Raw genomic sequence first — 15,346 nt, 5'->3', positions numbered from 1 at the left:
TGAAGAAAGACCTAAGCGCCAGACAGACCTGCATTTCATTACTGCCTCTGCTTCTACCTGGCCGAGTGACCTTGAGCAGGTTACCCTACCTCTCTGAGGCTCAGCTGCCTCATCTATAAAATGGAGGCAGTGCTAATAATTTTGTTTTATTAGTTGTAGGTTGCTTAGTGAGAAGGTTTGTAAAGTGATTGGCATACAGCAGGTGTTTAGTAAACAGAAAGCTTGACCTCCAAAGGCCTCTATGATCTGACCTCAATTTATTTTGCTAGTTGCTTTAAAAAAAAAAAAAAAGGGGATAATAGGTCACTCTTCGTTTTATTCTCCTATCACCCCCATGTAGTGGATGCTATTAGTGTCTCCATTTTACAGATGAGAACAGTGAGGCACAGAGAGGCAAAGCAGCTTGGCCATGGTCACACAGCAGTAAGTGGGGATTGAGGTTCCTCATGCAGACAGCCTGGCTCCAGAGCTTGCACGTGTAACCACCTCCTCCCTGCCTCTTCTCTCTCTCTCTCTTCTTCGTCCATCCTGCACATTGCAGTTCAGTCCAGCTAGACTCCTCACCCACCTCTGCACTCGATCTGAACCTGCCCGTACCTGTGCTTTCTGCCTGGGCTCCCCTCTTTGCACTGGAAGCCCACCTGCTCCGTGAAACCATCCCCAGGTCCTCCCTCATGTGCACCTTTGTGGGCTCATTACTGTTGGACTCCAAGGTGGTTATTCGGGCCCAGGTGTCCTGCCCTCTTCTAGCCTGGAGGCACCTTCTGTCCAATATGGTGTCAGGCATGAGCAGGCACCCAAGGCAGGTGATGCCCTGGCCAGAGCACCACACGTGTGCTCCCTGGGTGGCGTGGAGGGGAGCCCAGCACTAAGGGACCTACTAGTTCCACGAGGACAGCTCAGAGGCTGTAGCTGGAACCACCCCCAGAAGGCAGCCGGCCAGCTGGGCGTCTGTCACTCTGCTCAGGGAAAAGGGCTCGCTCATGGGGGCCTCTGCGGCCGAGAGGGTTGGGTTTGAGACCCAGGAGAAGATGAATGGATGTCCGTCCAGAGAGGGGAAAGGACTGAGAACTGCGTGCTGTTAGGCCCATACTGCACAGTCTGCCTAACTCAAAAGGGTCTCTTGGAAGGTTTCAGGCCCGTTCTCGGGATCCCAGGCCAGAGCCCACAGGGGAGTGACCACAAGAGGCCATCTACCCAGGGTCCCACTCTCCCGTTCCTTCCTGGTTCCATACAGGGCCTCTGGTCCACATCAGCTGCCCTCTCCCACCACCTCTGCCCAGACTCAGATCCCCTCCTAAGAGCAACATCCTCCCCTGGGAGACTGGGCACTGTCCCATGCCTCCCTCCTCCTGGGGCCTAGTGTCACACCCATCATTTGTGTTCCCCAGTCAGGCATGGTACTCAGTGCTTGCCGGGGGCTGCACTGAACAGTGGACACAGAACAAGGCAGACTCTGTCCTGCTCACAGAGCTCACTGCCCGGTGGAGACCACAGACCACGAAAGTGGCTAGGGCAACAGAGCAAGGCAGAGAGTGAGGATGGGGACGTGCAGGCAGCCGCAGAGAGGGCCATTGACCGAGGCTTCTAGAAGGAGACATCTAAGCTGAGGCCTGAGGGTGAAGGGAGCCGGCCATGAGAAAAGAAGGAAGGAGAGAGTGTTGTGAGTAGGATGTACCCTGGTCACAGTAGCTAGAGGACTGTCCTGCTGAGCCGTTCCGCCCCTCCAGTCGAGGCTCCAGCAGGACGGATTCACCCAGGGTCAGGAGCACTGACTCTGGAGTGAGGCAGCAGGGCTCAGACCCAGCTCTGCACTCACCAGCAGCGGGGTCCCGGCAACGTCCCCCTCTGTCTGGTTCTGTCTGCCGGTCTGTACAACTGTGATCACACGGTACCTACTGCCGGAGCTTCCAGTGAGAACTCTGAGTGTGGGCCCAGACAGCACTAATTAAGCACAGGGTGTGCAGCTGACTGGTAGCACCCGTTATCTCCTGCGTCCCCAGCCCCGAGGCACCTGCACCAGATGCGGAAGGAGGCGGAAAAGTGAGAGGGCAGTGGTGTCTGTCAAAGGAAGAAGAGGACGGGTCCTGACCTCTGTGGTCGCAGAGGCTTTTATGTCTTTATCCTGTAAGGATAACCTCCCCTCCTGGTTCTAGGTTTGCAATAATCTTGGGCCTCTTCAGGCCTGTCTGTCCTAACCTTCAGATTCAGGGCCCCGGCCTCTTTCAGACGGCCCCGCCCACCCACCTCAGAAGTTGTGAAATGCTTTGCTGAAAATCAGTGCAGTCTCAGCCAGGGGGTGGCCCAGTTTGTTTTCAAAATATTTCCTCTGATAGTGCTATTTTGGCTCAGACATGTTAGCACTTTGCAGAATCCTGCAGATGGCAAGGCAGCTGGAGCGGAGGGGAGGAGGGAAGCACGGAAGAGTGGGAGAGGCCCCAGGCCAGTGCTCAGGTAGCTGTAGGGGCCCGCCTGGGCACGGGTGTCACGTGGCATACTGGGACAGGCGCACACAGGATGGGATTGGGCCAGCCTGTAGTGGGGAGCTTTCAACTGTCTAAGCTGTGGAGCCTTCTTATGAACCAGAACTTTCCTAGGAAACCTAATATGTAGAACAGATAAACGGGGGAGAGGCCTGGAACCCCCCTCTATCAGGCCTCTGAGGGGTCCTTGTTGAATTCTGGGGCTCCATGGAACCCAGTTTGAAAACTGATGCTGCTAAAGGAATCATAACCTTCTCTAGGGGAGTTAGTGCCCACATTGTTCTAAAATAAAGATCTTCCTAAGGGAAAGTAAAATGATCTTTCTAATAAATTCTAATTCAAGCCTAGCACAGAGAATGCCATGCGTCCTGAGAACCAGGACTCAGAAAGTGCAAAGTGACTGATCCTATTCACTTACAAGTTTGTGAGCACCTCTCTGGGAAGTCTTGTGCACTTGGGCCTGAGTGTGTGGGGCAAAGAGTATGTGGTGAGCAATAGTTGGGGCATATTTCTAAACTCCTCACAGATACAAATTCATTTATAGCCCTATTACTTATAATCTATTACCATCCCCCTTTTCTAGGAAACTAAGGCCCAGAGAGGTTAAGCAACTTGTCCAAGGTCACACAGCTACTAAGCCATACAGAGGGCATTCTGGCTGTAGAAGATGTACTCTTCACTATCTCATAATGTGTCTTTTGGGGTGAGTGTATCGCTGTGCTTATCTTTCTCTCTTTCTCTCTCTGTATGTGTGAGTGTACTCCAGCCCATAGTGATTTGTGTTAATCTGTGAGTATGTGGGTGTGCAGTCTCTTTTCCAACAAGACTGCAAGCCACAGGGCTTACCCCTTAACTTCCCTCTCAGAAGCCTGGCAACAACAGGACAAAGGGCTCCAGCGTGGGGGCAGGACCAGAGTCTAGGGGTGGTGCGCATTCCCCAGATCCCAGGGGGTTCAGTTTGCTGACCCGAGAGGCACAGCCACAACACTGGGAAGCACCCACTCCCCCCGCCACTCCCTGTGACTGAAGTGGAGCCCTGAACTGGCATTCCCACCAGGGAGCTACCCCCATCCTAGCACCCTGGTTCTTCCCTTCTTACCGGACGCTGGGTTTAGAGTGGGTCAGCTGAATCAAAGGAAGGTATTAAGGTATCAGGAGTTTACTTCCTACCCTGCCAGACAGAGAAACTTACAAGAGTGCTTAAGCCTCTTGAAAACACTGTTGTGAACTCACACCACCTAAAACTCATACCTCTAAACAGGGCCTAAGCTGATAGAACTTGCTCAAAAGCAAAGACCCCTGACATGCTGGTTAGTCCAGGAAGCCCCACAATGTAAATGGGGTTTTGAGGGTTTCCTCATATGTGAGCCCACCTTGGAGAAAATCAGCTTTGCTCCATCCACTCTAAACTGATGATTAAGATGCAAAGCTTCCTTAGATGTCACAAAATTGGAAAAAGCCCCACCATTCTTCATCATCAAAGTCAAACTCACCACGAGAGACCACCCTGCCTTGCTGAGCAGGGCGGAGGCGGGGAGACTTGCTCAGACGGAGCAGGGCTGTGCGGGAGCCTCGGGCGGTCTCCTCTCCCATAAGCTCCTGTTGTCCCCAGCCACCAGTGTGCCAGCGTCCCGCAGCACGAGGACAGGCCGGAGGTGGGGGTGTTTCCTGACTTTTGAGGCTCCCAAAGGCAAGGAGGAGGGGCTGGACAGGGCAGAGGCAGGAAGGAGGGACCTGGTGAGGCAGCCAGTGAGCCAGGTGTAAGCACGGAGGCCAAGACAGAGCTTCCCAGGCCAGCTGTTTACTTGCGGCATTCAGGAGAGGCTGAGCTGGGGACTAACTGGCTTATTTATTTTCCACACTTCTCCCTTCAAGTCCTTTTCAGAGAGCCTTCTGGAATTCCACTGATAAATTTCCCAGAGCGCGAACAACCATGGTCCCTCAGCGCACAGCCATCTTTGTGGGGCAGGAGGGTAAGGGGAGGCATGGAGGTGGGGAGAGGCGTAGAGAAGGAGCGATGGGCTGTGGAGACCTGAAGTTACTGGTGCTCAGGGCCTCCCATGGCCTGCACGCCCCTCCTCCCAAGCCTGCAGAAGCAGGGATGTGCTGGGGTGTGCAGGAGCAACTGCCAGATTTAGGTCGATGAAGAAGAAGGCACAGGCCTTCAAGCACAGAACCGACTGTCCAGCCTGCCAGGGGCCACAAGTCATGGAACCTGCAAGCTCAGAGCAGGACAGGCCGCGGAGCTACCACCTGTTTAAGCATCAGACAAGAAAAGGGGACAAGTATTTCTGTTTAAAGAATGAAAAGGAGAGCTGTTTTCCTTTCCTCCTGCGTGACTTCGTGAGGGGCAGAGGCCAGCCTGAGCATTTCCACACGACTGATACCTTGGCTCCCTGCTTTATCACTTTCCAACAGAGGCGCTCACAGCTGCTCCCTGGTCTTCACCCATCCTCTGAGAAAGTCCTTAAGTACCTCCGTGTGTCACACACTGGAATGGAGCCAGGGGACAAAGATGAATAGCCCCACCCTTTGGATGGGGCAGCTTCTCCCCACGCCCAGTCTCCCAGCTTCCATCCTGGACAGTGAGTCCACGCCGCAGTGAAGCAGGGAGAGGGCTCCAATGTTTATGCCGCTCAGCACTGCAAGGGCTCTGGCACTCACCCAGGTGGGCTTACTGTGGAAGGTGGGCAAGGCCGGCTGGGCTGTGCTTATCCTCTGCTCCTTGTTTAAGGTTTCCAGCTTTCCCCATACTATGAACACCTGTATCAGAGGCACTGGGGGTGGAGATGGGGGTGGGCGACTCTGCCCCAGCAGGGGTACCCCCTCTCAGCCCTGGGGCTGGGGAGATAGAGTACCAGCCAGGCAGAGCACACAGCTGTCGCTAAGTGCCTGGAAGGGAGTCCTGAGGGCAGCATAGCTCACATGTGTTGTTGTTGTCGCTAAGTCATGTCTGACTTTCTGTGACCCCATGAACTGCAGCATGTCCGGGTTCCCTGTCCTTCACTGTCTCCTGGAGTTTGTTCAGATTCATGTTCATTGAGTTAGTGAATGCTATCTAACCACCTCATCCCCTGCAGCCCTCTTCTACTTTTGCCTTCAATCTTTCCCAGCATTAGGGTCTTTTCCAATGAGTTGTTTCTTCGCATCTGGTGGCCGAAGTATTGGAGCTTCAGCATCAGTCCTTCCAATGAATATTTAGGACCGATTTCTTTTAAGATGGATTGGTTTGATCTCCTTGCTGTCCAAGGGGCTCTCAACCTGCACTTCTTTCTTAGCTTTGTGACCTTGGGCAGCCACTGCACCCCTCTGAGCCTCATTTCAAAGTGGAACGGTAACTGCTGTCTCTCTGTGGGGCTTGTGTGAGAAAGCATAAGCTGGGGAACAGATGAGCCACGTGGTTATCACAGCCCTGGCTGTCTCAGCTCTGCCTGTCCATCTCTCCTGAGGACCAGACAGTGCCACGGAGTGTAGCTCTCGTGGGGGTGTGTGGGGTTGGGGGGAAGGACCTGCCCCTGGATAGTCAGGTGAGGGCCAATTTTCCTGTGTAATAGGAAAAGACCAGAAGGGGGAAAGAACATAGTAATCCATTTGATGATGTTTACCGGGCAATTTCTCCCAAACTTGTGACTTGTATGGTCACAGTGGTAGCTTTGTCCCCATTTCTCAGATAAGCAATGAATCATCTCTCACTGGAATTACCCCCATATCTGCCCCACAATCACTCCCAGGCCCCCACTGTTTCCTGACTCCAGGTGCATATGGAAGGCTCTAGCAGCCTGATGCCACCTATCCTTTGATTTCCATGACCCATGGTATAAGCCAGGTTGGGCAGAGTGTGTATAAAAAGAGGACTGCAGTCAGGGGCCCCAGGACCCAGTAAGTGCATCAGTGTTGCTTCCTTGTTGCTATGGAGAACCAGTTAGGGGCCTTAGAGGCAGCTGGGCATGGTGGAAGCAGCTTGGGTTCCTGAGCCAGACTGTCCAGTTTCAAATCCTGGCTTTATTCCCTCACCAGCTGTGTGACCCCCAAAACATTACTTAACTTTTCTGAACCTCAGTTCACTAATCTGTAAAATGGTGATAAAATGATATTTACAGGGATGTAGTGTCTTACTGAGGTAATGTGGAGCTCGCGATTCACAGAAGACATAGTTAAGGTGGAAAGGTGATACTGGGAAGGGACTGGCTGCAGCGTTCCACCTGAAATTGAGGGGTGGCCAAACCCAGATCACTCTCTCCTCTGGGACCACATTCCTGGGTGCTGCCTACAAACTTTGCTAATTTCAGCATTAAGACCATTTAGGTGCTTGAAATGCACACCGAACCCAGTGACAAAGGGGTGAGGGTGGGGAGTGACACATTTCTTTCTGATTACACGGCCAAGTCACCACCGCATCCTTGCATGTTCCCAGTTCCATGCCAGTAGGGAATCAGTCCCAAGATTGCTTGCAATCCCAGTTCCGGGAACATGAGATGTTTCCACTCCTCTGGGAAGCTCCACGCCAGCTGGTGCAGAGGAACCCACCCAGTACAGGGACTGTGACCTCCCCTCCACCTGCTGCCACCACAGAACCAGGCCACTGCTGCAGGACACAGCTCCTGGACCCTTCATGAGAACTCATCTCCTTCCAGGCCAGCAGGAGCCAGGAAGAAGATCCCACGACACTCCCAGCTTAGCCAAATGCAGACATGGAACCCTTCTTACTGCCCCTCTTAGGGAAGCAGAGGCCAGTGTTGAAACTCCAGTCCCCAGTGCCAGCCCACAGGGCACAATGGAATGTGCCGCTTGGGCTAAACGGATCAAGCAGGGCTCCCTGGAACCACTCAGGGCCCCCTCCTCTGCAGAAAAACCACTTCCAACCCAGCTGAGGCCACCTGGCTTGGCTCATAGAATGTGCCTAACACATATAAATTATGGGTGTCATTGTCCGACAAACAACTATTTATTGAGTACCAGTGATGTGCTTGGCAATCTAGTTCAACCTTTGAAACATCCTGGAGTCCCAGGACACCAGGGCATCCAAAATCAGACACAACTCAGGTGCAGTGAAAATAAGTATGACTTCAGGACCGCCATGCTTTCTCCACGAACTCAAGAGTCTTAAACATCCCCTACCACGTTTTACACTCACAGGGCTGGAATCTCCTCAGCCCATCCCCTGGAAGTCCCTGTGAGGAAACACATCCGCTCGGGGGAAGGGTCTGTGCTTCCCTCTCAGGCCCTGTCACTGCCACCGCCCAGCTGTCCAGGGCATCACTGCCTGCCAGCCTTTTCTGCTCACAGACCCTAACACTGGCGGGTCTGAGTTTATGAATCGCTCCCTCCTTTCTCCCGGCCTCGCCTCCGGAAGGACGGCGCACACCCAGACACATCACCCAGACACTGAGTTTCCACACCACACTCACTCCTGACGAACCCGGAGAGCCGACTGGAATGTCTGATTTCTCCTCCCTACTCCTCAGTCAGCCTCGAGGTCCTGGCCACGGCTTTTCAAAGCCAAGGCAGTCCCTCTCCTGGCCAGTCTCGCTTTGGGGACGCCTCACTGTGGGGCAGCAGACAAAGCCAGTGGATTTACTTGAGGGCTGGAGGACATGCTTGGTGTAAAAGATCCGGACGTTCACACTCCCAGAATTGTACAGTCGGGCTGAAGCGGTCGGTGTGGCGTGCATGCGCTGCCCGTGGCTCGATGGGTGATGAGCTGTGCGTATCAGGCAGTTGTGAATCTGGCTGCAGTGGGTCTGGAGATGTGGGTGCCTGCGTGGAACTTGCCCCGAGCCGAGAACTCCCTCTCCCACCTTCGGTTTCTTCCCCTCTTCTTCCAAAGTTTGGCGCGCGCGCCCGATCAGGGATGGTGGAGGTGTGCACCACTGGGCTACCTCCCCCTAGCCCCGGCGACAGCTCCGGGGATGCGGTCGCCCTACTTACCCCGCCACGGAGCCTCCTCCAGCGGGGGCGGATCCAACTCTCCGAGGCTAGGGTCCGGCGCCGGCAGCATCCGCCCGCGACTTTGCCCTCCTCCCGGCAGGACCAGGCAGCAGCGGCTCTGGGACTCCAGTGCCCTCGTGGCCCCGGCTCTGCGCGCCGCCCCCGGGGGGACAGCGGCGGGGAGGAAAGGAGGCGCGGCCCCGCGGGTTCGCACGCCGGGCGGAAAGCGGCGCCAGGCGGGCGCCGTCCTGCGCAGCGAGCAAGCGGTCCTGCCTGGCTCCCTGCTCTGCCGGAGTCCGCGAGCGGCCGGCAGCGGCGGCAGATTCCTGAACGGCGTCCAAGGCGCCCGGGGAGCCCTCCTCCTCCTCCTCCTCTTCTTCCTCACCCCACCCAGCTCCCACCCCTGCGCCCCAGCAACTTGGGAAACGTTGGCGAAGTTGGCGCAGCTCTGGCTGCGCGACGGGCCTCTGGGTGGAAGCAAGGGAGGAGAGGGAGGAGCTGAGGTGGGGTGGGCGGCCCTCGCCCCAGCCCCGGGGGAACTGCGCTCGGCTGGACCCTTCCGTGGGTCTTTGTTCCCAGTGCGGCGCCTCAGCCCGCCTCTCCCCTGGGACTCTCTTAACGACGCTGGGATCCCTACTCGCTCTCAGAGAGGCTGGGAAGAGCTCCCCTCCTGGGTTGGTGGGGGAGGGGGCCTGGAGTTCCTCGTGGCCTCACCCTGCCAGAGCCCCTCAAGCCCTTCCGGCCTCCCATCCTATTGAATCAGAGTCTTTCTAAGCCCACGTTCCCTTTTGAGTTTATGATTAGTGTGTCTATCCTAAACTTTATTCCCTTTCTTTCCCCCTCTGAATTCAGCCCTGTGCTAACCGAACGCTCATCAACCAGGGTCAGATGACTAAAATTGCTTCTGTTAAGAACATTGTTAATATACTGCCGTTGCTGTTGTGAATAACATTGTTAATGTACTAGAATTGCTGTTATTGATATCGTTAATGTATAAACTCAAGTGGTTTCTCCAGGGCAAGATAAGTTAACAGACCACTGAGGCCTAGACCTCCTGGCCAGAGGTGGTCCTGATTCTCAGAGACATCCTGACTCTCAGAACCTGAATGTCACAGAAAGTACAGGGGACTATCTTCAATATCTTGTAATAACCTATAATGGAAAAGACTCTGAAAAAGTATATATATATGTATACACACACACATATATATACACATACATGTCTAACTGAATCACCTTTATACCTGAAACTAACACAACATTGTAAATTGACTACACTTCAACTTAAAGAAAGGGTTAAAAGATGTCACAGAAAAGTCCCAAGATGATGATTAATCCCAGCCTCTTTGTTGTTCTGCTTTATAACTCCCCTGCCTCCGGGAAAGACCAAGGGAAGTTGATCTGAAGCTTGTCCCCCACTTCCTTGCTGAGTGTCCTGCAGATAAACCCTGTACTTTCTTTCGCCACAACCCGGCATAGGTGTGTTGGCCTTGCTGCTTGTTGAGTGAGCAGACCTGAGTTTGATTCAGGAACAGTGTTGACCACCAGGAAGGGACCACCAACTGGAACCACTTTGTAAAAGGGAAGGAAAATGACTTGAATTTCTTTGTGTATAGGCTTTTATGCTGTTGTATCAAAGTGAGCTTTTTGGAACTGATTGGGCTTTGAGCCTTTTGGAATTGGTTTGTTGTTTATCTTTGTGTGTGTGTGTATGTATTTGTTAGAGAAGGTGCACTGTTTTAATTGGTGGACATGGCAAACATTAATTTAGTACCTAGAAACAACCCTTCAGGATGCATCCGGCAAAGCTAGACCAGCTTTTAGTTCTGATTCCATGACTAAAGCCAAAATTATTCTTATTATTATTGGTGACAGAGTGTGACCACAATATTCTTTAGACTCTGGAGAAAAATGCCCGAGGTTGGGCTCATTTGACAATCCAGAACTAATTGTGCCAGCTTGATAAGACATCTTTTCAGAATTCTGATCCTAAGGGAACAAGTTCTAGGAGAAGCTTGCTTTTCTCTCCCTGTGCCTTGAAATGTGAATATTCTACCAGGGCTCTCAGGAACTCCTGTCTTATCTAGACATCTCCAGTTCCTGAAACTGACAGGAAAAATGGGGGATAGGGGGATGCCTTTTTAAACTTAACTTACTCCAACTGTTAGTTATAAATTAAACTGTTAGTTATCTGAGGTTACCCCACCCTTATGGCAGAAAGTGAAGAGGAACTAAAAAGCCTCTTGAAAGTGAAAGAGGAGAGTGAAAAAGTTGGCTTAAAGCTCAACATTCAGAAAACGAAGATCATGGCATTTGGTCCCATCACTTCATGGGAAATAGATGGGGAAACAGTGGAAACAGTGTCACACTTTATTTTTGGGGCTCCAGAATCACTGCAGATGGTGACTGCAGCCATGAAATTAAAAGACACTTATTCCTTGGAAGAAAAGTTATGACCAACCTAGATAGCATATTCAAAAGCAGAGACATTACTTTGCCAACTAAGGTCCATCTAGTCAAGGCTATGGTTTTTCCAGTGGCCATGTATGGATGTGAGAGTTGGACTGTGAAAAAGGCTGAGCGCCAAAGAATTGATGCGTTTGAACTGTGGTGTTGGAGAAGACTCTTGAGAGTCCCTTGGACAGCAAGGAGATCCAACCAGTCCATCCTGAAGGAGATCAGTCCTGGGATTTCTTTGGAAGGAATGATGCTAAAGCTGAAACTCCAGTACTTTGGCCACCTCATGAGAAGAGTTGACTCACTGGAAAAGACTCTGATGCTGGGAGGGATTGGGGGCAGGAGGAGAAGGGGACGACCGAGGATGAGATGGCTGGATGGCATCACGGACTCGATGGACGGGAGTCTGAGTGAACTCCAGGAGATGGTGATGGACAGGGAGGCCTGGCGTGCTGCGATTCATGGGGTCGCAAAGAGTCGGACACGACTGAGCTACTGAACTGAACTGAAACTGTTATAGACTAGTGAGTTTTCTATTGTAGCACCTGATTCTCAACTAAGTTAAAAATGAAGCTATGAGATCTCTAGTTGTGTCTATCTATATGTCTGTGTGTGCCTTATACTTATGATGTATCTCTATTTACAGACCTTATTAACAAGATTAATGAGGTCTGTTTAATTGGCTTAAAAGGAATTAAGCATTACATAAATTCTCAGAAATACAAAAGAAACCAAAGAAATTTCAGGTTTATGTGAGCTGGGAAATATTCAGTATTAAATTGACTTTGGCATTTAGGTTAATTTTTGCTGGTTTAATCAGACATGTCCTTGGAGCCTTCGACATAAATTTTTTATAGTACCTAGGCATACTGGAAGTCAAATAAGATCTGCTGCAAAATTTGTCAGCAAGAAAAATAACTTGGTATGATGAAATTTTTTTTAAGTAAATTAAATGGAAATGAGTTTTTTTTAAGGAGCGCTCTTTAGGAATAGTTATGTTTTATGGCTGTCTACTTAAAAACAGTTTCTTCAGATATTTGGTACCTTGAAACTTTAGAATTTTGTTAAGTTAAACAATATGTTTATTGACTAATTTACAAGTTTGCCAGTCTACAGAGTGTTAATGTAAAAGACAATTCATAATTGCTTATTTCTTAGTTTTCACTAGAAATTTTTTTTAAGAGTTGAGAATTCTAATATATGAAATTAAAACTAAAATTTAATAAAGAAAACATCTTTGTATGCAAGGAAAAGAAGATATAAGAAATGAAAAGGCTTTTTTCTTTTTAAGAGGAAGAAGGAAATTTAGTCCTAAAGTTGATTATTTCTAAATGGGAAAGAAAATAAGGGGCAGATTAATATGGGTATAGAAAGTTGTGGAAGCTTTGCAAGAGGGAAAAGTTCTTAAAAATAATCTATGTGTAGTCAAGATTAACTAAGATTAGAATTAGTCTAAATGAGGCAGGAGAAGGCAATGGCACCCCACTCCAGTACTCTTGCCTGGAAAATCCCATGGATGGAGGAGCCTGGTAGGCTGCAGTCCATGGGGTCGCTGAGGGTCAGACACGACTGAGCGACTTCACTTTGACTTTTCACTTTCATGCATTGGAGAAGGACATGGCAACCCACTCTAGTGTTCTTGTCTGGAGAATCCCAGGGATGGGGGAGCCTGGTGGGCTGCCATCTATGGGGTCACACAGAGTCAGACACGACTGATGCAGCTTAGCTTAGCTTAGCTTAATTGAGTCAATGAATTTTAACATTAAAGGCAAGATGGTGCAAAACCTCAGTTTGGTTTCTCTATTAAGAGAACAGTTTTTTGTTTTTTGTTTTTTGACTGTTGAGCTGCTGTTGATAACAGATTGTAAGTTTCTTTCCAAGCTTTTAAGTTATTAAATTTTTTTATCTGCTTTTGAAATCTTTCATTGTCACTTCGGTTAAATGATTAAGTATTGTTTCAGTGACCTGTAATCCTATTTAACCAAGTGTGGTACCTCCTGAGCGTGGTGCAGCGCCCCCTGGGGTCCAAGGCTAGTGTGGTAATGGGCTTCGAGTTGGGACACAAACAAAAAAGCAAAAACCTCAATCTGCACTTGGCGTCTGTCCTTCTCAATATGTGTAGATGAGAAGCCCAAACAGGATTGAGAATGACACAGGACTTCCTGGGAACAGGTCCTCACAGGTGCAAGAAGTCAGAGGTCCCTGTTGATTACCTGGGTCCAGATCATCCAAGGTCTCAACCAACTGGCAGCTGGAGGGAGCCTGGGCAGTGTTCCAGGCTATGAGATGAGACCTTGGTATCTCTTATAGGAGAAAAATCCGACTAGGTGCTTCCCTTGCGTTGTTAATCTGCGTGCGTGCTCAGTCGCTCAGCTGTATCTGACTCTTTGTGACCCTATGGACTGCAGGCTGCCAGGCTCCTCTGCTATTGCCTTCTCCAGGGGCTCTTCCCCACCTGCGTCTCCTGCATCGGCAGGTGGATTCTTTACCACTGAGTCACCTGGGAAGCCCTGTGTTACTAACAGTGACCTGCGAGAGGGGATCAGACCCCAGCTCAGCTCCTGGTTTAGCTCCTGGAACACCTCCCTCGGCAGCTCCCTCTGCTGCTCTCGCCTCACGTCACAGCGGCTGGGCCTCTGCCCCTGAGTCAGTCTGCAGGCCCTCCGGCTTGTTTCGGAGTAGATATCATGGCAGATACATTTCTCCAGACCCTGTCCCTTTTCTCAGAGGTGAAGTCTCCATTTCAACCTAACAGATCTGTCAAAAAGCTATGTTTAACTGCACCCGCTGTTCTTATAAAGGAAGGCCTTCTTGTGGGACTGCAGAGTCTGGGCTTCTATTGCCAGAACTTTGTGATGCCCCCAATGGATACAAAGGTGGAAACATAGACCGAGTCACTGCCAGATTATAGATAAGGAAATTCTGTGCTACTGATGTTGGTCAGGGGTGAAGAGGGTATGCCCGAGTGGTCGCTGAGGAATTCCTGTTGAGCACCTACTGGATATCGGGCCCAAAGTGGTGAACAAGCCTAGGCTCACCTTCTGATTAGAGAAGACAGACCTACATCTAAATAAACAAGCACTAGTCATCCACGTGCTGTGTGAGGTGAGGCTGGGGGTGGGGACACAGGTCTCCAGAACAAGAGCACAGGCTTGCACAGCTCCAGGGGGATCAGGCTGGTCGTGGAACATGATATAACTTTTGGCCCCTGGGACTCTGCAATGTGGCGGCCTTATTCTTGGAACTGAAGACTGAAGGCCTGGGCTTAAGAGATGAGTGGAAATTCTGCAGGTAAGAAAGAAGGTAGCGATGAGCTAGGGCTTCCTAGTTAAAGGGACCAGCAATTGAAAGAAACATAGGTGTGAACGAGTATTCACTCCTCAAGCACGCCAGCTGCCACTTGGGCCTTCAGTGAGGGTACCTTGGGTGCAAAAGGCAGAGGTAAAGAATGAGAGTCTGATCCAGGACACTGAGAATTTTCATTCTAAAATAGTTTCCAGGCTTAATGTCTCCCCACAGTTGCTCTGCTAAGAGAGTTAGTCTCTCTCTCTCTTTTTAACGATGTTTGAAAAATTGAAAGAACTTTCCAGGCCAGAGGCAGAATTGCAGGGCAGTTAAAATTGTGGGAGCCTGAGCACCATTTTAACCAAGCAATCTGATGGATGAAATAAAAATTCACACTTAAAAAAACAAGTGAAATAAAAAATTCTAAAAATTCACACTTTAAAAGCAAGACAAGAAAAATTTAAACAAAGTTTCCTCTGCTCTTTGGTTTCCTCTCTTCCCTCTAGCACACTCTGTATATCTGCATTGCATGTTAACTAGACCTTGAGAGTGGCAGAAACCAGAAAGATACATTTTTGTCCTTGTGACACCAGTCATGTAACTCCTTAAAAGGCATCTTTCTTTTCTCAATCCTGTAAAGGGTCACGGGGATCCACCACTCGCTTTGTATGTGCAGATATCTTTGGTGAACTTGTTATTAAAATGTCACTATATCATTTCCTTTAAAGATGTTGACTGGTGCAGCACAGACTGGTCGGAAGACCATAAACTCAGATTCTTGCATCTTCCCATACTTAGCAAAGCACTAAAGCCATTAACTAAGATCTCTGTTCCTCCAAACAAAAGTAACCTTCTATCACAGCGTGGGCTTGGTTGCCGTGTACTCCCCTTGCTATGCTGGCCTCCCCAGAGAGTCCCAAAGAGTTCCAAACAGTTCTCAGAGCTCTTAGAAAGACTGTCTCCCAGATTATAATTCTCAGGTTGGCTCAAATAAAATTTTCCATGTCTTTCTTAGATTGACTGCTGATTAATTCTTTTCATCAGCATTGACACAGGCTGAGGTCACTAATAATGGGACCCACCAACATCATGTGTCTCCTGATATGATGGACGGGACGGAAGGACAACGTGTACAGTGTTCCTGCCCCCAAACCACACACATCACTCGAGTCTCATCGTGAGGAAATGGCAAA

At 50.2% G+C, this 15,346-nt stretch overlaps 1 protein-coding gene across 3 annotated transcripts in view; it reads right to left on the bottom strand.

Annotated features, from left to right (window-relative positions):
- Positions 1–9,046, bottom strand: part of CHST3 (carbohydrate sulfotransferase 3) — a 39,737-nt gene extending 30,691 nt beyond the window's left edge. For 2 of the 3 annotated variants that reach the window (XM_069572522.1, XM_069572521.1), the window contains exon 1: positions 8,412–9,046. The gene's annotated coding sequence lies outside the window, so the exon portion shown is untranslated. The remainder of the gene's footprint in view (positions 1–8,411) is intronic. The other variant, XM_069572523.1, reaches the window with a different exon arrangement.
- Between the last annotated feature and the right edge of the window lie 6,300 nt (positions 9,047–15,346).

Source organism: Ovis canadensis, chromosome 25 (assembly GCF_042477335.2).
Source record: "Ovis canadensis isolate MfBH-ARS-UI-01 breed Bighorn chromosome 25, ARS-UI_OviCan_v2, whole genome shotgun sequence".
Taxonomy (NCBI): domain Eukaryota; kingdom Metazoa; phylum Chordata; class Mammalia; order Artiodactyla; family Bovidae; genus Ovis; species Ovis canadensis.
The sequence above is the reverse complement of the archived record's forward strand: the minus strand, read 5'-3'. Positions and strand labels throughout refer to the sequence as shown.